This window comes from Balaenoptera borealis (assembly GCF_965194805.1).
Source record: "Balaenoptera borealis genome assembly, chromosome: 3".
NCBI classification, from domain to species: Eukaryota; Metazoa; Chordata; class Mammalia; order Artiodactyla; family Balaenopteridae; genus Balaenoptera; species Balaenoptera borealis.
Window position 1 is genome coordinate 18,431,255 of NC_138866.1, and position 24,867 is coordinate 18,456,121.

Sequence of the window (24,867 nt, forward strand, 5' to 3'; positions counted from 1 at the left end):
TGAGCCTGCGCGTCTGGAGCCTGTGCTCCGCAACAAGAGAGGCCGCGATAGTGAGAGGCCCGTGCACCCCGATGAAGAGTGGCTCCAGCTCGCTGCAACTAGAGAAAGCCCTCGCACAGAAACGAAGACCCAACACAGCCAAAAATAAATAATAAATAAATAATAAAGAAATTAAAAAAAAAAAAAAGTCCTGGCAAGTGAGGTCATGGGGGGTCATGAGGTCATACTACCTGAAGCATCACGAACATGCAAATATTTTCTGAAAGGAAATATTTTAATAGATATTTAGTAACTGGAGTCAGAAGGCAAGATAAACAAAGGGGGATCACAATGGTGGCAGCCTCGGAATAAATTTTCTACGTGGTATATGTAATTAAGAATTCAATTTCAGTACCTATTTGGACTAAATTCACTATGGTGAATTCAGTGTTTAAACAAAAAAGGTAGAAATAATAAAGGTTGAGCATTGGACTTAAGTTTTCTTATCTGATTGTAAGCAGAAATGGCTGCTAATTCTAGGGTGTATATAGCTTCAGGGATCCGACATAGATATAGCCTTAGACTTAAAAAAGGCAGAAAAGTAAAACCAAAGAAGTATATATATACATGTTTGCCAAAACACACACAGAAATCCCCCCCACATATCACCTTATGTATAGGTATGCATATAAAGGCAAAGAAAAAATAACGAAAAATAAGAGTATGAAAAGCAACTAAAGTGGTTACTTATAAGATGGGAGGTGGGATGGGCCTGGAGAGGGGAACTTCTGTTATATAATTTTAATTTTTTACCAGAAGTCATGTACTGATTTTGTAATTATTTTTAGAAAATTAGTAAAAGACAAAAAGGAAAATAAAATTTAGGCCTTTGAGACAGAAAGCGAAAAGCTAGAAGGTGATTAATCTTTCTAAGTTTCAAAGTTGGTAGCGTGGCCAGAGGCAGCAAATAGAAAAGTCAGAAGTTTGAACTTCATAAACACATTTCTCCTGCGTGACCTTTGCGCCTGCTTGTTACTTTACTTAAAGCTCTCCTCACAGATAGTTTCAAGACAAATTCCTTCACTTCATTTTTGTCTCTGATAAAATGTCATTTCTTTGTATGGTCCTAATTCCTCTTTCTAAGATATTGCCTGCTAGCCTTCCCCCATCCCATTACCTTGAATTAGTTTCTTTCCTTGCATTTTTCACTGAATCTGACAGATATTCATTTATTTTTACATTAATGTCTGTTTCCGGCACTAGAATGAAGGCTCCGTGAGGGCGGGGCCTTTGGCTCTTCCTCTTTCCCAGCACCTACAACAGTGCTGGGCACATAGTAGGTGCTGAAAACATATATATTGAAGAGGAGAAGAAATTGTATAGATGCTGTCTTATTAGATACTGTTAGGAGAAAAAGCCAAATAAGATGGAACCTAAAACAGGATAACAAACATTAAATAACCAACTCTTTTGAAAGTTAACTTGTTCCACTTACAAATAAGCATTATACTTTATCTTGCATTTCACATCTCTTGGGTATTTGAATGTGTCTCTTGGTATTAAATGGAGAATTTAAAATTAAAGTACAGTATAGGGAGAATTATAGCTTAATACTAAGTCTGTACTGTCTCTTCCTAGTAAGGATGCTTTTGACTTGTACCGTAGTCCCTAATTTCTCATCATTTCTACATGTGGCTTCCATAGAGAGTTTCAAGGAAGAAAATTATGGCCTGGAAATGTTGTCTTAGACTCAAAAGCAACTTACTGCAGAAATACATACAGTAAAAATACTTCTCAGTCATAATGTTGAACTTATATTTTTCTTTAACCCATGTTTTCTATTTAAGTAATTATTACTGGGCATTCCTATAAGCATACAACAACAAGAACACACACACTCAAATGTGATTCAAAACACTTTTAGTTATTGTTTATATCTTATAGGGGGAGTTTATCCTGGATTTTACATGCCAAATAAAAATCAGTATGAAATTCTGTCTGAAGTTGTTCAAAATTGTTGGCTTTACAAATCCCCTCTCTCATATACACACTTGGTAATACAGCATGTGCCAGCTTTTAGAGCAAATAACACCTGCCTTGAATACAATAAATGGTGAAATAGAACTCTCCAGAACTTCAACTAAAATGCAGATATTGGGGAAGATAATTTATTATTTGACCTACAATGCAAGAAAACTTGCAAGGTACTGATTTTTATTGGTCTCTCCTTTTATATTTTATCATCAACTCTGCAAAATTAATTTCATTCTGTTGCTTAATTGAGTGACTAGATTAATCTATAAAATATGTATAAAAATCACAAAGTAAGCAAGTGGAATACTGAATTTAAATTGCAAAGTGCTTCAAATAAGCATGTGAGATATCATTAATGTTATGAATACTAGACACCAAAAGTAGATTTTTATATAAACTAATACAGTAAAGAAAGAGAACGAATGTTCAGATACATATACATTTCTGACACTGAGGATAATCTAGGAAAAAAAGTTTGTTTTAATTTCAATAGCTAAAGGTGAATGGTGTGTATGTTTGTGTGTGTGTATTAATCACCATAAGGAATACAGCATAATCTTTATGTGACAATTTAGAATCTTAGAATTAGTCGACATTTTATGACCTCCGCCTGATTATCACAGTGTTGGAAATGTGTCTAAAAAATGTGGAATTATGTGTAAGAATGCAGATTCCAGGACCCTAAAGTCTAGCATTCTGGGTTTTAAAAGCATTTCTCTAGCATCCCAAATTTTGAGAGCTACTCATTGGCAATATTATTAAAGAGATAATAATACAATAACTATAGTAATTATAGCAATATAATACTAATATCTAATGTTTCAATTGTGTTTATCATTTACCACCTTTCTAGTCATGTTACATGTATTAACTCCTTTACTAATTGCAAGTAACCTCTATGGCAGATAGTATTACAAGCTTCATTTTACTCTTGAAGAAAGTGTGGCACAGGTTAAGTCATTTGACCAAGTAACACAGTGTGTAAGTGACAGAAGGCTGGAGCCAACAATGGAACTAAGGGAGCCTGTTTTCTGAGTTTGCCATATTAACCCTTTCAGAATTCCCTTGGGCCTGATCCATGCCAAGAACTGTGCGTCAGAGGTGAACACAACACAGCCCACTCCCAAAGGTCCTTAAAGTCTGGAGGGGAGACAGACAAACACTAAGACAAATGAAAATCTGATTTAGGTATAAGATGATCAGGGAGGAGAGGAAAGACTATTAACCTCTGTAGAGAAATCTAGAGAAAGGACTGAGTGGAAATGGCAGATAAGATGGTAGCAACATTCCATACAGTGTCAGTTGTGTTTGCAAGGTAACAGAACATTAGAGCACAGCACGTTTAGGAAAAAGCAATTCATTGTGCACAAATACAGCATGTAGGATGAGGGCAAGTGGAAGGCAGTAAAGCTGGAGGGGTAGATCAGGGCAAATCATGAAGAAAATGACTTCACTGGCCATACCAAGTCCATAGGCAAAGGTTGTATAGATTTTATTCTATGACACTAGTGCCCCCTGAGTTGTGCAGGGCAAAACTGACACTAATGTATGCAGTGGGGGGGAGTGGTCATGGGACAGTGTTAAAGAGGGAAATGGTAGGATAAGATTTGCTACAGACTTAAACCAGTTTTCTCTAAAGCATGCATAGGAAGACCGTAACCCACCTGAAATATAATTGAATTTGAGACCTAGTCAAGTCTGATTTGGTCTAATGGCAAGGGATTTTTTCAAAATGAACCATTTTAAGGATAGAGTATAGAAAGACCTGAAAACAGCCATCTGCTATGAAGTTCAGTGTTCACCTGGACTCTTTTCTCAGGATTCTTAAAAATGTATATATGTTCATAAAGTTGTCACTACTGAGGGCAAGGACTCTATCAAAGAAATAAGTTATAGACTCTAGGAAAGTAACAACTGACTTAGGGCAGGGCTGCCATGTGGTACACTGCTTGGGTCTTGCTGTAGATACTGCATTTTGCTCTATCACTCAAGAAACTTATGTGGGAAAGATACTAACAAGCTCAGATCAAGACTAGTCCTTAAGCTGGGCTTGGTGGGCAGGGTGGCTTTGTCTGGGGCATCCTTGTGGATAGGAGGGCAACCACCTCAACTGCTGCCCAGGGCAGGCATCTCAGAGCAGTATTGCCAAAGCAAGTTTCAAGTGATGCAGCAAAGCAGACAGGAGCTGAGTACAAGCTTCTTAGGGAACCAGAAAGGATTCATGAAAGAGGGAATAAGTTAAACATTGCCAACAAATTGAGGAATGGATAAAAGTCTATATAAATTGAAGAATAGAGAAAAATCTATACAAACACGAAAGCAAAGTTTAGAGACTCCTGAGAAGATGATTATGGATGAATTGCTAGGAAAAAAAAAAAGAAAGTAGTAAGCAGACTAGGTTAAAAAGAGTCATAGGAAAAGAAAATAAAGTTAATAAAAAAGGAATTTTTTAAGATGTGGTAATGTTAATGTGGAAATGCAAATAACCAGGGATGTTCCTGACTTTCTAAAATAGCCATCTGATAAGTCCTTAGCCAAGATTCGATCTTGTGCAGATTTGATGCCAAAGCCTGCCTTCTCGTAGTTATAGCAACTTGACCAATTCTGTGAGTCTTAGTGTAATTATGATTCATTACAGAAAGCCACAGAATTTCCTCAAGGGAAGGCTCTACCCATCTAAGCCACTTTGCAAGGCTGGGGGGAGGGGTGTTCCTGTACAGATAAAGGTGAAGTGGGACACATGATCTGCTCATACTTGCAAAAATATGCTATCATGCTCTTCCTTAAAGGTACATTTTAAGAACTGCATATTCCTGGAATGGGACAGTCTTCATTTGTTGATTTTTTTTTTTTTATGGAGACAATTGATTAAGATAAAGAATAGCAAAAATATTGTGTTTGTTTGCATGGGCAATTATAAACACTGAAGCTACGTATTAATAAATACCTTTTAAATTACTTTGTGTGTAGGCTGGTGAATGAGTGAAATCTCTGAGTTTATACTTGACCTTAACAGCTTTTCCGAAATGCAGAATCAATCATATAAGAGTAGATTATAAGAATATCCTAAGTATCTGGATAAGTGAGCAGAAAAGTACCCGATGAGTTTTAGTGTCAGCCAGTGCAGTGTAAAGTGATGAAGAATAAAACATAACATAAAAGTGAGCATAAAAAAAGGCCTCTGGGATATTGATTCCGGTTCTTGGCTCACAGTTCATGCTGGCAGCATTTGCCTTGCAGCTGCTGAGTCTCTCTTCTCCCCTATATTGTCCTTATTTATCATTGCGTAACTTGGGCCAGCACAATGGCTTGTGTGGATCAAGAAATGTGCTTTAAATCGAGCAAAATTTTCCCCAGTCATTTCAGCCCTTCCCATAACTATGTAAGTGGGGCCACAAAACATGAGATGTTATCAGGAAGGACACTGGAATGCAAATCAAGTATTATCCTGATGGCAAGAGATAGGTTACACGTAGACACCTGTGATGATGTGGGCAGTTGTGGTTTCTGCATTTTGAGAAGGTAAAAAATTGAAAAGACATGCAAAGGAAGTGCACAGTACTTAAGATGGGAGTGAGGATGCTGTGTTGTAGCATTAAAGAGAATCTGTGAAGGTGATGGTTAAAAACATATAATAAGTTATTGAGGTTGTAACTAAAAGAAGTCATAATAATTTTCTAGAGTTATCATACGTGCGCTCTTAAATAAGGTATACACTTCCTCATTTATATCTCCCAGAAAGCCTGTAAGATAGAGTGTAATGTTTTCTCTTTATAAGAGAAAGAACTGAGCCCTGAGAGATGGCGAAACTGGCCACATTCCGGGAAGAGTCATTTCTTGAACTCAATGTCCGCTGAATTCACAAAATTTTCAAAATCAAAATCTGAAAAAAATTTGAGGCTTTCATTTTAAATGGGAGTATGTGACATTAAGTATAAGTACTTGGAAATACTAGTCCACATGGTAAAGAATTTTTTTTTTAATTAAGAGGAAATATAAATGGGCTTGGAAAGGATTGGACAGTTTTATTCAATATTCGCTAATATAATTTGGCTCTGGATTTATATTTAAAGTGAAACTAAGGACCCCCACCCTCGTCCCATGTCTTCCTGTGGAGTCCTCCTCTCTGGGAGCACTGCAGTGCCAATGTTTCTAAAACAACCTGCAGAGACTTTGACTTTGAAAACTGAGACTTTTAAGCTGTAATTGAAGTTCTGTTTGTGGTAAGATTTACCAAATGAGTCACTAAATATGATCATAGAAGAAAAGAACATGAGGCCAGGTGGTGGAGGTAGAATATTTGTTAAGAAATTCCTTTAGCCCAACAAAAATTTTTCTAAGCATATAAGATAATAATTACAATGGAAGTATTCCCAAAATTTACAATATTCCAAATCAAACTGTTAATGTAGTACAGTTATTCAGGCGCATTGTGTTTGTCCTTATAGTGATTGCACAGAGCAGAATCAAAGACCTTGAAGAATTTAAACAGATCATAGTAACAGATTTTTTACTATTATTATTTTTCATTTTCTAATCTGTGTTCCCCCGTTACAAAAGATATTGATGTGTAAGTCCGAATGGTTTTCAATATACAAAGCTATGGAAAGTAACACATTGGGAAAGCTTACATATATTTATTTATTTATTTTTGGTAGGGGTTTGCTGGTTTGAAAAATTTTTACTTCCTGAGAATGATAAAGAATGAAGACAATGAGAGTACACATTATATATCTTGATTATGTAATTGTAATATATGTATTTGTAAAACTGTATTTGTGAAATAAATAATAAATCATGACAACAGGTAATGTTATACTTAAAAAGTATTTTCAATGTTTAACAAAATGATAAAGTCCATGCCCAACCTTCAGTCTTCATGTGAACTCCAGCAGTTCAGTCAAGCTTTTCAGTGTTGAGAGATGAAAGGTTGAGAGCGCAGGTTGAAAGATAGAAGGTGACACATTTAGATGCTTATTATGTCAGGGCACTGAGGTCACACATTTCTGTAGCAATAATTATAGCTCACATTTAATAAACCCTTGCTATGTGAAAAGCACTGTCAAGTGCCTTACATGCTCTGTATTATTTAATTCTCAGAAAGATTCCATAAGGTGATACTCTCATTCATTATCTCCATTTTTAACAGAGAAGGAAATTTAACTTACTATTAATTAGAAAATTAAACATTAATATTAATTAACCAAGTTAGGCCAAGATGGGACATAAAGTTTTCAGGTACCTGATTACAAATTCATACTCTGTATTATTAGGCTATAATACAGAGATATCATAAATTAGTTAAAGGAAGAAAATCAGTTTATGAAATAAACATAATCTAAATCATTTTAGTTCTCAAACTGACTAACCAACCAAATATATGTGTATGATGGGATAGGTGAGAATGGGAAGAGTTGGTTATTTGTATACATTAAGGTATTTTACTCCATGTAAGTAGGTAATATTTTTTTTTTTTAATGAAGGGGAGTGGAAGGTTTCTACTATACAAACAGGTTGGAAAAGCCTTTTAAGGCCCACTTTTAAGTGTACAGATAGACTGTTGTGGATACAGAGAAACTATGGATAAAGGATAAATATCTCCAGTTGTTCCCATATAACTAGTGGTCCAAGAAGGGAAAAAATTGTATTAGAGTGCTATTTGCAACATTTCAAGAAGAAAAAAACAAGTAAATAAAATACCTGTGGAATAAGACTGCTTGGTAAAAATGAATCTTTGCTTTGTGGTTATGGGGGTAATAATGACATTTATTGCTTGGTGTTGAAAACATCGTATATGTATATATATATATAATGCATTTGGGGATGTTTTTCAAGTGATATAAATAAAAAAATAGTATGTGATAAAGGCAGTTAGAACTCGATCCAATTCACATAACACTTAGTAGCTCTATAGTTACTGCTAAATCATTTTAAAATACAGTGCTCTGATATGCCCAGGGAAGATTTATTAGTAACAGAAAATATGTCGTTGTAACCACTGATACTTTAGTAGCTGGTGATAAAGTAGCTAGAGATAGAGAGAGTAGAATTAATTCAGAAACAGTTGGCTTTTCTTGGGTATCAGGTGCAGCTGACTGGGCAGATGATGTCTAATTGCTCCAGAGCTGTTTTCTAGTAGTCTTTTAAGTCAGCATATACTTGGCTGGACCTGGACACAGGCAACTGTAAACTCAAGTGATCCAGACTCTCTTCTTTTCTAAACTAATGTTGTTCAAACTGCTGATCACCATGTATTATAGTAGAAGGTTGTCCAATCAGTTTAGGTGGTCTTATCTATCATTTCTAAATGAAATAGATATGCAAGAACTGTCAATGTCCCAATGCATCTCCTGGACTAAGGGTGATAGTTTTATGAAAACTTCTGTTTGAACCATAGAGGTGTATGAGAGGGGTGGGAGTTGGGCAATGGAGCATCACAGAGACTTGTGTATGGTTCATAAAGTAAAATGTCTGTATTTCTGACTGAATGGAGACTAAAACTATCTATAATACTGCCTTAGGCACAATTATGTACAAGCTGATAAAAATTCCCAGTGTGGTCACCCTATAACTTTGGGGTCTCTCTAGTCCAACTCTTGGGACTCCTATTTAGGAACATGATTCATTCTACTTTCTGTGTCTGTAGAGCCCATCCTATCCTTCTATGATGTAAACTTCATTCTGGTGCTCAGGCAGGGGAGATTTCTAAATTATCTCTTTGTCGATCAGTCCAGATTTTATGCTGCTTCCAAATTAATTTTCCCCAACCACATTCCTGCTTAGAACTCTTTAATGGTTCTCCATATGATCAAGGTTAATTATAAACTCTTTAATCTGGCATTAAATGATTCTTCAGCAGTTGGCCCTTGCCAGTATTTTGAGCCTCGTTCCCTATTGTTAGTATACAAAGACCTAAGATTCTGCAGGACCAAAACACTTGCTGGATCCAGGATGCATGAAGGGACTTCACACCTTTATGTTTAGACTTCATTCTGTCCTTGTTTACTGTTTATTCCTCTCTTTGTAAACCCATAAACCTTCCATTTGTTCCCTATTCATAATCACCTCCTCAGCAGGATTTTCATTGACACTCTCTATCCCTAGCAACAGTAAGATGGTTCATCTTTTCTGCCTTCGTGATTCTTTACAAGGCTGTCTTCTCCTATTGTGTCTTATATAAAGTTTTATTCCAAGTTTCTAAAACAGTACTTGGAATATAGTAAGAGATTAATACTATATATTTGTTGAATGAATAAATGCCAATAATCATGTAAATATATATTATAAAGAGGTATCATTAATATTTGCTGGACACATTTATTTGATTGTTTCTCCCCTTTTTTCTAAAACTGAGTACCTATTAATTAATATACCAACACTTCAAAATTTGAAATGGATTTCTACATGATATAATGAAATCATCATCATTTAGTAGACATGAGGCTTTGAGCCCTGCAAATAACTGCTTGCTTAAGCTGTTCTTGATGAGTTATTATTTTAGTCTGCAGAACAGTAAAGGGAAATGATTTGTTTATGTATTTATAAATAGTTTCTGGATCATGTGTGTTTATGGGTTTTTGTGGGGAGGAGAGTAAGAAGCAATGCTATAGGAACAACAGTAGAGAGAATGGGAAAGAGATTGTAAAAAGAAGAACAAAAGTGTTCTTAATATTTTTTTCACCAACAATTTTGGGTTCAAAGAGCATTTGTTATCTCCCAAGAAGTATAAAATAAGATTCAAGGCTCAAAATTTTATTGGTCTTTATTCATCATTGAAATTTATTCATCTTGAAGTAACAGGGAATAAATACAAACTCAAAGTGTTGTTTTCAATTTTTTTAAATTATTATTTTATACAGCAGGTTCTTATTAGTTATCTATTTTATGTTTTCAATTTTTTAAAACAAGCAAAACTGAATTAAAATGAGTAGTATGCTTGATTTTTTTAAATGCAAAGAAAATAATTACCCAAGATAAATTAAAATTTCGATCTTTATTATTTTGTAGACGTGTGCTTATCCTCCTTGTGGAATAATAAAGAATTTTCCTTTACCCTTTGAACATGCACCCTAAATTAGATAATTTTTCTTGGTATGTAGTTTTTCAATCACACTACTGCTGTAATAGATAATCACAGGGGGATTGAATCCCTATCTTACAAATGTAATCATAAATAGATATTTCACACTAATGTTGGCAAGTGTGATCTGAAATACTGGACACGTGTAACATAAAGAGATTAAGCTGACATTTGTGTTTCTGATAGTGAGGTGTGGGTTCCAGAGACACAGAGAGTTAGAGGATGGTGGACGTGGACATCAAAGTTCAGTGTTAAAGAGGGAGTGGAGTGGGGAGTGAAGGCAGTGACTAAATTTTATAAAATGTTCTTTCGTGATTATAATTGGGCTTGACAGTGTACTATGTATGTATTTTTATTGATTATTTTTAAAGGAAGGAATGTACATACATTGTACTATGTATGTATTTTTATTGATTATTTTTAAAGGAAGGAATGTAATATACATTGGGTGTTGCTATGGGTCGTGATTCCCTTAAAATAACCCTATGAAGTACTCTTATAATCTTTTAATAGCCCATGGACTGTCCTTTATTTGTGTGTGTGTGTGGGGGGTCAAACAATATGTGAGTATTCCTCAACAAGCATTTTCCACCCTGTGTTTAAAATACTGTTCCCACATTCGCAATATGAAATCTTTGTAGGTAGGGACTCTACCCTCAGGCTGCGTAATAGGGTTCACTTTCTTGGACTCTGTGTTATAGAGGACCCCGCTCTGGTCCTGCTCTAGCCCTGCCCTTTTCTGTGGAGCAAAAGCCCATAGGGCCAAAGAGATGTACCTACCTGGGGCCATGTCATATCCCCTCATTTATAGACTGTTCCCTCTAGCAACATTTTATGAAAGTGAGCATAAACTCCTAAATCCAGGATTCAGGGGCTGGGCATGACCCAGCCCCTGCCTCCTTTCCTGGTACACTTTACCTGGCTCGTTCACCTCTGGCAAGGCACTTATATTCTTTGAGCACATGAAGCTCATCCTTGCCCTAGGATCTTGCCTCTGCCTCCTATGCCAAGATCTCCATCCTGAAGGATGGATTTCTTCCTGTTGTCAGGTATCAAATGAAATGTCATCTCAGAGAGGCTTTCCCTGACCATCTATGTCAAAGTAACGCTTTCATTTCTTCTTTTTATTATTTTTTTAAATGTTCTACTCTGTGTGTTTGTGTGTGTGCATTGGTCTACATGGAATACAAATTCCATGAGAATAGAACTTTGTCTTCTTTATTGCTGTCTTGTCCTCTGCCAACTATCTAGTGTCCAGAATAGCACCTAGAACATGAGACACTCAATAAAACATTTGATGAATCAATGATTATTGAATAAATTGTCTGGGATAATCTATGTGTTCAATAAATGTATACTGTTTGAAGGAATTAATGAATTAAAATTGATTAACAATCAGTGAATGAATGAAAGGTCAGATCATTCTTCTGACTCCAAAGCCATGGTTGTTTCACTGTTACACACTACTTATGCCCATGTTGTGAACTCTACTGGACCCCTACGCTCTTACAAAGGTTGAGACAAGAGGATGGTTGTACACTGTAAGATTTTTTGCATATTCTTTTCTTTCCTGACCTTGCATTGTGACATGACAGATCCTCCCATAATAAGTGGAACCTATCTCTCCTCCCTTTGCATCTGGGTCAGCCATGTTACATGGTTTGCCCAGTGAGTTATTGGCAAATATTATGCCAGCAGAGGAGCTGTCCCTCCCTTGCTGCTCTGGGAAACTCATAAGACCACCATGTGAAAAAGCCGAGCTTCTTCTACTAGATGATGAGAAACATCCGGTCCAGTCCTCCCTGTTGTCTCAAGTGACTGGCTATCAACTGCCACGTGTGTAGGTGTGACACCATCCTAGATTATCCCTCCTTCAGTTGACCTTTCAGATAACCACGGACAAATGATCCTGGTCAGCAGATATCAGCTGAGCTGGCTCGGTCCAGAAGAATCATCCAGCCAACCCAAAGAACTGTGAATCAGTGGTAGTTTTAGTTCACCAAGTTTGAGGGCAGTTTGTTACAGGGCAAAAGCTAACATAATGAGGCTGTATGGAAAAAATAAAAACTGGCCTTACTATAACCATGTCCTCATAAGTTCAGGTAGCCGTTTAAAGTATAAATATTAAACTCAAGCACAGAGAAGTTATTTTACAATGGCCATTCCTACAAACTCTATTACTAAGATGCCTCACTTGTTCGGCAGAAGAAGAAAGACTAGGCTTTGCTTTGATAGAGTTGATTTTGATAATGAATCATTTTATGTACCTCATAGGTGATATTTGAGTGACAAATTGAAAACGAGTCACAATTTAAATACGTTGGAGGTTGAATTAGAATAGATGAAAGCCAGGGCTTGTCCTAAATGCTGACATCACAGGATTTGCCATGAGCATATAAAGTTGGAATAACAGCAGTGGGGCTGCAATTTTATAATGCTCTGTTTGATCCATGACTCAAATGAATTTTGATTTTGTAAATTATACTAAAGTTATGGCTGAACATCAGACATTTTAATATTGGATGGCATATTTTGATACACACACTGACACACACCATATTATTTTGCTTAAAAATCATTGAAAGTTTTGCTGAGAAAAGTTTTGGCCTCCAAGAATATTCCAATGAATGATTCTAATACCGCACTAATCTGATACTTGAATTTGAATTGCCAATATTATAAAAATTTGCTGCCCCTGCTGCCACTGTTGACGCTCACTTCTGCTAAACCAGATGTCTGTTATCTGTCCTGCCACCTACACATTAAACTGCTAATCTCAGAGAAGAAAAAATGAAATATCTTATTTTTGTTGTTGTTGCTGTTACATTGAAGGATCCCTAAGATGTAATGCTGAGGCAGATTTTTATCATAATATAATTTATTATAACATATTCACTTGTCTTCTAACATTCCTCTAGTCAATTTGGGTACTTTGAACTGTCGTGCCAGTAGCAATATGGTACAATCTGTAGCTTATGGCTTCCCAACCGGAAAATCATGTATGCCATTCTCATGCCTCCTATAAATGGTTTGTTTAGGCCACTTCAAAGTGCCATCTGCCAGTATAGGCACTACCATTGGAATGAGAGAGTTCCTCATCATTTACTAGAAAAGGAATTGTGCCCATACTAAAAACAACACAAAGGACCAGAGAATTGAGAATGAGGTCTGTCTGTCTTTACCTCAGTTATGTGAAGACCTTAAAATAGGCTAAAACCTACACAGATCCAAAACATAGATGTTAGTCAAATGATACTGTTATATATTAAGATATTTTCCTCTTTGTCTCAAAGAACAGTGTCTTAGACAGGATCTCCAGTAAAGGGAACCTGGATTCATCTAGTCTTGGCCATATTTTTCCTGAGCCTTTGTTAAGTACTTTACATAGTCTTCCTATAGTGATTTTAAATATATACAAAAGTCCTTGATTCTCCTCTCCTCAAGAGGTGCAGCTTAATTCCCCTTGTTTAAAATGTGGGCTGGACTTAATAACTAACTTCTACTAAGGAGAATGTGGCAGGAGTGATGGTGTGTGACTTCTGAGACAAGGTCATAAAGGGCATTGTAACTTCCTTCTTGCTCTCTCATGGCTAAATCCCTCTTGGAGAAGCCAGTGCCATGTTGAGAGGATGCGAAGGATGCTGGAGCAGTCCTGTGGAGAGTACATGTGGCAAGAAAAGGAGGCTTCCTGCCAACACCCATGAGAATGAACTGTTCTGGAAACATATCTCCAGTTACGGTCAAGCCTCTAGATGACTGTAAACCTGACCAACATCTTGACTTACAATTTCATGAAAGAACCTAAGCCACAACCACTCAGAAAAACTGCCTCTGAATTCCTAAACCACATAAATAATACAATAATAAATGTTTATTTTTAAACTATTACGTGTTAGGGAAATTTTTTAATTCAGCAATTGATAGTACATCCACCAGAGCAATCAGTGAACTCAGTAAAGCTATCAAATACAAATATTCCTCAAATGTTGATTGTCAGTACCTTTCTTTTCTTAAAAATGGGTGGTTTGTCTGAAATGTCTTTTTCTTCCTTCCATAAAATACAGTGAGGTTATTTTAGGGAAATTATAAATTTTATGATATAGGAAATTTAGAAAAAGGCTTTGTGTATAAATGAAATTATAAAGAGTGGGAGTAGATTGCACATTATATAAATATGTGTATAATTAGATATAAATATATATGTAAGGATTTACCTGATTCAGGATGGTATTAGTACAAACTTGCTGGCATCTAAGCGTCTTTTCCCCTGTATACATCCACTGGCATGTGAGGACATGTTTTCTTTTAAAATTTGGAAAAGGAAAGAGTTTGGGGTTGGGAGACAATGTGCTAATGTGGAACACTGAGTAAGATATGAGAAACTGTGTTTTATGGCCAGCTCCTTGGGTTAGGTTTGATTTCCTATGGTACAGAAGGACCAGAAGCTGACATAAGAAAGATTATCTCACCTACACTGAACAATCATCTGTGCTTGTGCCCAGAGTCCCATGAAATATGAAACATAATTAGAGAAGAGGTCATTTTCCTATTCTTTCGTATAAACCATTGATATCTTGTATTGCCAGGTATCTTGGAATACTCTGGGATACATCGAAGGTGCCTTATGCAACATGGGTTAGCATCCTTAGGATAAAAAAAGGAAGACATAATGGGCAGTGGCAGGAAGTCTCCAGCATTTGGCTTCACAGGCATGGCAGGGGACAAGTAGACATAAAAGTAAGAGGAGAGGAACAGGGTAGACCCTGTGTGCTGCTGTGTGGTGACGGCAGTGGACAAGTTATTTGCTCATGTGAGACACTCTTCTGAGGACGCCCAGAAAAACTGGGGTATTCTTAAGTAATTTGGAGTCCTGTGGGTGAGTGAAAAGTGCAATTATTCGTAGCCACAATCTGGGAGGTCTTGGACATACATTAGAGTTGATGAATATATATTTTTAGCTTCTAAATGTTTCTTTCCTTTTCTCTTCTTTCCTTCTTTCTTTGTTCCCTCTTTCCATGCTTCTCTCCCTCCCTCCCTCCTTCCTTCCTCTCTTCCTTCTTCTCTTTGTTTTCCTTCATTCTTTCCTCTGCCTAACCTCCCTTCTTTTCTTTCTTTCTCTTTTTTTATTCTACATTGTTTGATTACTTTTGCTGTAGAATCTGGATGCACTGGCTGAGTTAGGTCTTTGATTCCGGTAGTCTTTTTTGATATGGGCTTTTTGCTGCAGATACACACACACACACACACACACACAGAAACACACAAGTGTGTGCACGTGCACACACACACATCCTGTTTCACGTTAGACACTTCAAACTAGGGATGCTTTTGACCTAACTCTAAGGTCTATCACACATCTATGGAATTTAGAAAATTTAGAAAGTGGATTCTAGATTCCAGTTAGTGGGGGATTGAGTGTTGCCTTGAAGGCTTTTTATTGATGCTGGTTGAAACTTGGCATGCATTTTGACATCCAGGTGCAATATTTCTTCCTGATTGCATGGCTCATAGTCACTTAATAGTGCATTGTTTTCCCAAGTAAAACTCAGTGGAGGTGCAACATCTGGTTTCTAGTGAAAAAGTCGACTTAATTTACTCAGATCCCTGGTGTGATTTACAAAGCACCAATGAAGGTGGAACACTTTGACACATTGTGCAGTACTGACTGACTGTGTCTACATTGGCAAGGATTTCTAAATGGTTCATTTAAAGCAATCAGGGAATCTTTTATTTGGTACCACCCTAACAGCCAAAATGTTTACATTTCTAAATGAAAACCTTTTTCTTTGGGTGAAAACATTTCCAAAAAAAGTACATGCTTTGTTCATTAAAGGCGAAGACAGTGTTTTCTTTTGAATGGTGGAGATAGTGAAATGTTTTCCAAATATCCCCAAATGAGGAAAATGCAGCTATTTGGTAAATTCCTGACTCTGAACACCATCATTAGTAAAATTTCAAGCAATTGGATTTTCAGACAGGCTATCGATTCTTGCAGTGGGAAGAGTTGGATATTTGAAAACACAGCCAAATTATAATGCTGATGTGAAGAAAACTACCAAGGTATTTGAGATAAACCCTCATATATATGCATGATTTTTATATATTACTAACAAAACAGAATTTAAGTGCCTTGTTTTTTTTTTTTTTTACCATTTATTTGTTTCTGTGAGATGGTGAACTCAGATTTTGAGGTAATTCATATTTAATACACATTTACTGAGCACCCACTGTATAAGGTGGTAGTAGGTACTATCAAGAAAAAAGTCAAAACTTAGTGGTGAGCTATGAACATGTCATTGCTATAATAATTTTTTTTAACTTATACAATAATAGGTAAAAGGAAGAAAATAGGCCGTTACTACCAGGTTTTATGCTTGTTGAGACCATCATAACAAAATCAGTGAAGTCATAGTGAGCTAAACAGAATAAACCGAATTTTCTACAACAAATGTAAATGAAGGAATATGATTTCCTACAAAATATCTAAGAGCTATTGTCTTAGGTTTAAATGATATATAACAATAAATCATTGTAGTAAAGGTAGAAGGCCACACAAGAACTTCATATAAACTTTACAATTTTAGGACAGAATAAAAATAAAATTGACCTGAAGTAACCTTCATGCCACAATGGCTAATTATATTCTTAGTGACATCACGGTACCTACTAGGAAATATTTTTCAGATTTTGCTCTTTTCTATGTATCAACTCATAAGGTCAATAGATGTGCTCCATTTTCATAGTCTTGTGTCAATACCTCCACTTAAAATTCATGTCATTGGTTTTGGCTTTTAAAATCAAGAATGAATTTGAAGGATTCAAACTTGATAATTTTCTAATTCTACATCTGTTATAAATTAGGATAGGAGCTGTCATATAAATTACCTCATGTAACTCTTTACAGCCTCCCCAACCAATAATATTATTATTCCTTTGTAACAAGATGAAGCACGGCAGACTACATGCAACTGCATTAGAAATTTAATAAGAAAGTGATAATACTTGTTTCTTCTGATCATCTACATTTGCTGTGATAACAAAGCATGTGTTTTAATCTGGCTATTAAATGCAATGTTCCACTCCTCCCTACAACAAAATTATGTTTTACCCCATTACCATTTTGAGCCTTAGATTTCTTATATTTTAAATACAATTTCTTACCTTGTAAGAGTATTAAATACTTCTTACCTTTATGAGTATTAAACGTCACACATGTGAAAATTCTTGGAACTTATTAGCTATATACTAAAAGATTGTGGGGTTAAATAAGAAGATACACAGGATGACATTGCTGATTATTTTTACACTTTGCATGGGGACATATATAAATCATTTCCTAGAAATACTTGTGAAAGTTACATAACAGGTACATGATGACTTCATAAAGTTAGTACTCCTTGTTTGTTTGTTCTGTTTTGTTCTTATTTGGATTTAATTACCCTGAATTAAGTTGTTTGCAAAGTAGCATTCACTTATTCATTCAACAAATATTTTGTGAGGACCTGTTATGTTGCTGGCACATTTTTAGTAGATGATATGGAATTATGTACCAAAGAAATGAAATTCCTGTCTTACAAATTTATATTCTAGTGATGTAGGGAGAGGAAAAAACCAAAGGAACACATAATACATCAGGTAAGTCATTGTATCAGTCAAGGTTTTCCAGAGAAATAGAACCAATAGGGTGTGTGTGTGTGTGTGTGTGTGTGTGTGTGTGTGTGTGCATGTGTGTGAATAAGGAGATTTATTTTAAGGAATTGGCTCACTTGATCATGGGGTCTGGCAAGACAGTATTGGTAGGGCAGGAAATTCAGGCAGGTATTGATATTGCAGGCTGGGACTGAAGTTTGTAGGGCAGGCTGACGGACAGAAAGTTCAGGCAGGGCTTCTATGTTCCAGTTTTGTGGCAGAATTCCTTCTTCTTCAGGAAAACTCAGTTTTTGCTCTTAAGGCCTCCAATTAACTCGATGAGGTCCATCCACATTATCAAGGGTAATCTCCTTCACTTAAAGTGAACTGACTTTATATGTTAATCACATCTACAAAATACATTCACAGCAGTGTCTAGACTAGTGTTTATCAAACAACTGGGCACTGTAACCTAGCCAGGTTGACACATAAAATTAATCATCACAGTAGTATTAAAAAAGTAAAGCAAAATAAAGAGATGAAATGATGGGGAAAGAAAAGTACTATTTCAGCTAGGCTAGTTAAGGAAGACCTCTCTAAGGGTCAGTATTCCAACCAAAACCTGAACCAAGTGAGGAACAAGCTATGGAGAGACTAGAGTGTTGGATAGAGCACTTAACACAGAAGAAACTACGTTCAAAGGCCTTAAGGTAGGAGCATGGTTTGCATAGTTTATGAACAGCAAAGAGAACCTCTCAGTTAAAGTGTAGTGAGAGAAGAGGGAGCGGTAGGAACACGAAGTAAGAGAAGTAGTCCAGGATAAATTGTGTAAGAACTTTTAGGTCATGGTAAAGGCTTTTATTCTGAGTGAGATAAGGAGCCAATGGAGGGTGTTGGGCAGAGGAGGGATATGGTTTGCAGTAGCTCAATGACACGAATTAGTGGCCTCAGCAGAAATGATATGTCTTGAATGCCAGTGGTAATTGATAAATAAGATATGTGGCATGAGAAAAGAAGGAGGAAGTCAAGGATGACCCCAAGTGTTTCTTTGGCCTAATTACTAGAAAAATGAAGTTGCCATTTACTAAAATAGCAAGCCAAGACAGAGCTGGTTGGGATGGGGGCACATAAAGAGTTAACTTGGAGATGCTTCTTAAGTATCCAAGGAAGATGTTCAGCAGGAGTTAAGGGGTAGTTATTAGAGATAGACAAGAGATTTCTTAATCTATTGATAGTGTTTAAACCCATGGGAGTGAAATAATCACTTTTGGAGATTAGAAAAAAGAATTTAAAGAACTAAATCCTAGAATATTTCATGTTTAGAGTTTGGGAAAATAAAAAGATTCAACAACAATAGCAGCAACAACAACAACAAATTGGAAGAATAAACATCTTAAATTTGGAAGTGTCAACACATGTAAAGTCTAAACATTTTATTCAAGGCAATGTTTCCTAAACTGGTACGGAGTTTGCCTCAAACAGGTTTCATGTTCAAATATGTTTTCAATACCCTTCATACTATATCACCCTCTGTGAAATTTTTGATGAATATTTCTGTACTAAAGGCTCTGAGAAACCTAAGGGCAAATGAACCTAATTTAACTGTTAAACACAGTATTTCAAACATTTTTTGGTCATGGAAGCCTTTTATTCTTAATAGTAACTGAGTAATTCCATGGTCCTGAAATTATTTTTCTGACTATGTTTCTTTGCCACGTACTCTTAGAATGCCTATTTTGATGTGAATTGCCTGTTCCTTTAACACTAATAGCTGGTAATGTTGTCTCCAAATTTTTTGCACCTACAATAATGGAGATGGGGAGAAGTGTCTAGACTTGGGATACTTTTTAAATTTAAAAATGAGTAGAACTAGGTCATAGACTGAAGAATGAAGGCAAGAAAAAGAGACAACTGAGGATGACTACGACTTTGGCCTTAGCAATTGGTGAAAGTTATTGCCTGTAACTGAGATGGGAAAGACTTGGGAATATGAGATCAGGATTGCTTTGTAGGGTAGGGACTAAGTTAAATTTGAGGTGCCTATTTGATGCCCAAATGGAGATGTCTAAAAGACAATTCAGCCTTTGAGTCACACTCAGAGAAATGATATGACTAGATAAATTTGGGGGTGATGAACATAAGATATGTATTTATGTCCTAAACAGAATGAGATGTTCTAGGGTGAGAGTACAGAGAAGAAAAGATGTATTACAGGCTGTACCTCTCCCCAACATATTGAAGGAGTGTTATAGATGGAATGGGAAATAACAGTGATTTTCCAGTAGAGTTTTGATATTATCTTTATGACAGCAGATGACCAAAAGTTAGGAGTAGTAGAGAAAATATTACCAACATGTGAACCTCCTGCTATGCTCACTTGTAATCTTGTGATAGATGGTTCAACACAAATAATTTCAAGTTCCATCTCTTATACCTGTTTCTAATCTAGCACTAACAGCCACCCTCTCTTTCTAAGAAGGAGTAAGTTAGTTGATTTAACATGGAATTGAAAAAGTGTCTTATATGCAATATGTGGGAAGTTGAAATGCAGACTCAGAGCATATTTTTGACTTTTAAATTTCTGCCAATCAAATAATTTATTCTGTGAGATGCCAATTAATTTGCTTTTTAAACAGTTCTTCCCAGTGCATTTCCTTGTTAACCAATTAAAGAAGTTGGATGATGTAGGTATAGTCATTTTTGTCAAATCTCACTTGGAATGCTTTTGCATTTTTATCTTTGTTTTTTTTTTTCTGCATTGATTATTGTTTGGCTTCATCGAATTAATGGTTTTGGAATCATTTACTCACAGTCTTAGATTTGGGACAGATTGAGTCATCAAACATGAAGGGAAGGCTGATAACGTTTGGTAAAAAGGCTTGAATAATTATGTTGATTTTTAAAGGCAAAATTAAGCAGAGGGAAGTCAGAAAGTCAGATTTCATTAATATTAAGTAACTGTTCTCCTCTTCACAGTTTCAGGAAAAAGGCAAGAAATCAGTCTCATATTTCTCCACTGCAGAATGGTAGCATTGCCCTTGTGGGGGCTGCTTGCTCCTGTGTGGGAAATGAAGTTGCTCAGTGTTGGGTATGTGGTGATAAGTCTGAAATAATGCATGGGATACAGATGATATTTCCTTAATATTATGCAAAGGAATCAGACTCCGAGATTATTATTATTCAGTGCTATTATTCAGTGCTAACTGAATAATGGGCGGGACAAGGTTCAAGCCTAGCTCCCTCTTTGGCATCACCTTTTAGTATATCAAGCTCTTACTATGACCAGCCAATTCTCATGCTGCATGGCCATGGTCTTCCTCTTGTTACCTGTTGTCAAGAGATGTCATGCAATTAGTAAGAATCCACAAAAAAAAGACACTATAAGAAAATAGAATAAAGCCATTGATACTGATTGGGCTCTGATAAAGCTTCCTGCTTCCTACATTTGTACTTTGCATACAGAATAAAAAGAATGAAGAGTCTGAAAGTAGGGCAAAGAACAGTGTGTTTTCTAAGGAATTGGAATTTTGCCAGGGCATGGAAGAGTATAGGGTGTACTTGACTTTAGTGGTGCTTCAGTGATATAACTGGACTATGCCCAAGAATACGTAGAAGAGCTATCAATAAAAAGAAACATTTTCTGATTATATAAGTACTACATGGCCACTGTAAAAAGTTTGAAAAATACAGAACTATTTCAAGAGATAACAAATCAACCTAATCCTTATAAAGAGACACCACTGAAGTTATTTTTGGTGTATTTTCAATGCATTTTCTGTATACGCTTGATGGCACTTTTATATAGGGTTTCCTGCATTTCTCTTGTTGCATTTTATTGTGAACATATTCTCAATTTATTAAGATTTGTTCATTAATACACAATATAGTGATGCAATATTATCACATGATATATACTCTATAATATATTTATTTGTTGCCCTTCTGTTGAGAGTTGTTCCACATTTGTTGTGAATAAAATCGTGAGGAACACGTTGTTTGTTAAGCCTTACAGTTAAAATACTTACCACGTAAATATTAAAGGTTTTTTAAAAAAAATTATTTGCTACTTTCTCACATTTGTCATTGAAGTTGACACAATCAGAAGAAAATGGAATGCCATTTTTATAAACCTATTCTTTGGAGTAGTTCATTAAAAATTGCCAATACTGTGAAATAGTTCACTGAATTAAAATGAGAGCTGATTGGTTTTGTAAAGATAAAACAAGTGTGCTTTGAGCCCAGCATTTTAGGCCTGGGAAAATGGTCTAATGATGATTGCAAATACTTTAGCATGATTAAGGCTGATCTCTTCAGAAATAACCTCTGCTTTCTAGTTAAAACATGACTGAACCAAATTCCCTCATGGATCTTTTTCTGGAAGTCTTGGTTTTCCCTTTAGGCATTATGTGAGTCATTATATTGCAGTTTTGATTATGAGTAGAATATTCATATTTACATAGTTGCAGACACCTCATCCTGCCATGATTAGAATGCACATGAGTGAGTAGATAATGATGGTGATTTATTATGGTAAAACTAAATGAATGACTTAAACTCACCTAAAGAAAAATCTTTACTTTGAAGACAGGTGGTATATTTACAGTTATTTATAAGCTTTATAGCTTTTTTTTTTTGTTTCCTTCTGCATTTTCTCAAAACATAGAAATGTTAACCCTTATAAATATGGAAAAATTAAATGGAGACAATCCTATTAATTCATTCTCCTATAAACTAACGGAGAGGAGGGAAGAAAGGGACATTAATTAATTATTTACACATAATATATTGATTCGTTGGCATGTGTTACTTATCATGACTCAAAACTGTATCAGAAATTTAAATATTTCAATATTTAGATAATAATAAGTTATATGACTCATTCATTGATCCATCAGTGTTGATGTGGATATTTGTATTACTGTTCATCTCTCTAGGTTACATAGGACAGATCAGAGTGACAGTTTGCATTGATCATGAGGGTGAATTGATGTAGTAAAAATCATATTGTGCAAATGCTTTCTTTTTATTAAAATGAAGCTACTGGGTTTCATTTTATTTAACTAAAATATGTCCTAATTTGTTAAATATTTTCAAGCATTATATGCTGAATTCAGTAGGTTCGAATTCCTAATATATCAGGTAAGATAAAGTAATAGTTTCCAGGAGAGCATTATTAGAGGCAGGTGTGATGTTGTGATTTACGATAATTATATATTTGGCCTTCATCCCTATTTCTGGCACAGAGCTTCTAAAACCCTTGGAATTTCCAAAGTAATGAGAGCCCTAAAGATGTCTTTTGTTATGCTAATGAGGTAGCTTTTGGACCACACCTAAGGATGGGGGCTGGTTGCCAGGAGAACCAACCATGTGATTATAAATTGGAACATTCAGTCCCACAGCTTACCTCCAGGGAGGGGAGAGGGGCTGGAGGTTGAATTGTTGCCAATGGCCAATTATATATTCAATCATACCTGTGTAATGAAGCCTCCGTAAAAACCCAAAGGGACAGGGTTTGGAGAGATTCCAGGTTGATGAACATGTGGAGATTTGGGAAGAATGGCACCCTCCCAGAGGACATGGAAGCTCCCAGCCCTTTCCCCACACCTTGCTCTATGCATCTCTTCCATCTGACTGTTCCTGTGTTATATATCTTTTGTAATAAACCAGTGATCCAGTACGTAAAATGTTTCTCTGACTTCTGTGAGCCACTTTAGCAAATTAATCGAACCTGAAAAGGGAGGCTTAGGAACCTCTGATTTATAGCCAGCCAGTCAGAAGTACAGGTAACAACCTGGGCTTGAGACTGGCTTCTGAAAGGCAACAGGCGAAGGCAGTCTTGTAGGACTGAAACTTTAACCTATGGAATCTGGTGCTGCCTCCTGGCAGGCAGTGTCAGAATTGAGTTGAATTATAGGATACTCAGTTGTTGTCCCAAGAATTGCTTGTTGGTGGGGGGAACACCCCTCATCATAGGACTCGGTACTAGAATCTATTTAGCAGGCTATCCTAAATTTATTTGACCAAGGAATCTGACTTTGTGGTTTGGAAAAGGCTGTTGCATACGCATTTCAACTCTTAAATCATTTTATTCAAAGAGACTAATAAAAACCTGACACATCTGACATATACATCCTAGGGTGGGCTCAATTATAGATGGGCTAAGTAATCAACGCTACGATGTTTGTGGGAAGGAGCAAAAAACTCCACTTGGTTAAAGACTGGATATTGCATTTTCCTGACAAGCAGTTACCACAAATTGCCATCATAATTTGGTTAACACACGTTTTTATCTACTTTTTCTTCAGGAATGATAATATTTTTATGTAATATTAATTATTAACATTTAAGAATGGATTAATAAAGTACAAATTTCTCTTTTTGTTAATAAGACCTAGAGGGAATGGGACTAAGGAAGGTGAGAGTAAATGGGATAAACAATAAGGAAAGGCTTAAAACAGTTGTGCTGAAAGCACATTATGCATTTAAGTCCCCTGATAAGACTTTTAGACATGAAAATATCATGGCTCTACCCCTAGCATTTCTGATTCAAATGGTCTAGGGTAGGGCTGAGGTATTTTAAAGCTCTCATGATTCTAATGTGCAGTCCCGAATAAAAGTACAGCTCAGAAGGAGGGATGGTATGCAAGAGGTGTGCTCTCTCTATTAGGGAAAACTCCAGAAACATTAGGCACTGGGGTAAAATGGCCAAAAAAGAAAAAGTGGCAATGGCTTTAGGAATTGAAATATAAAGGTCTTGTGGATCAAATTCCCTGAATCAACGGGTGGAAGAAAAGCGATCCGTAGGCCCAAGAGCAGCTAGAACAGTTTCCATATTACAGAAGTGTAACTTATACCCATTAAACAACAACTTCCTATTTCCCCCTATTCCCAACCCCTGGCAACTACTATTCATTTTTTTATCTATGGATTTGACTACTCCAGAGACTTCATTTAAGTGGAATCGTACATTATGTGTCTTTTTGTGACTTATTTCACTTAGCATACTGTCCTCATAGTTTGTCCATTTTGTAGCATCTGTAGCATACTGCCACCCTCATCCCCAGGATTTTGTTGCCCAGAATAACAGAAATTGAACTTTAGTATCACATAGAATGCGTATCATATCGCTTCCTCAGAGTAATTAT